This window comes from Myotis brandtii, unplaced genomic scaffold (genome assembly GCF_000412655.1).
Source record: "Myotis brandtii unplaced genomic scaffold, ASM41265v1 scaffold4849, whole genome shotgun sequence".
In the NCBI taxonomy this organism is placed as follows: Eukaryota; Metazoa; Chordata; class Mammalia; order Chiroptera; family Vespertilionidae; genus Myotis; species Myotis brandtii.
The window spans coordinates 33,994-34,390 of NW_005368522.1; positions in this window are offsets into that span (position 1 = coordinate 33,994).

Sequence of the window (397 nt, forward strand, 5' to 3'; positions counted from 1 at the left end):
AGCGCGTGGCGGCATGTTTCTGTGAACAGGAATAAGAGAGGAGGCCAAATCCGTGGAGGAGCGTTCACCAGCGGATTACTATGCAGCCCGGACAAATGACGATGCCCATTGCAGGACGGCATCACCGGAATGGCGGGCAATTCGGACCGAAGGCAGGGGAGGCATCTTCCTGGAAAGCCCAGCCGACCGCACCCCGCCCGCCCCGGTGCCGGCAGCGGTGCGGGACCTCCGCAGCCAAGAGCAGCCCGGAATGACGATGCCCATTGCAGGACGGCATCACCGGAATGGCGGGCAATTCGGACCGAAGGCAGGGGAGGCATCTTCCTGGAAGAAACAGCCGACCGCACCCCGCCCGCCCCGGTGCCGGCAGCGGTGCGGGACCTCCGCAGCCAAGGCA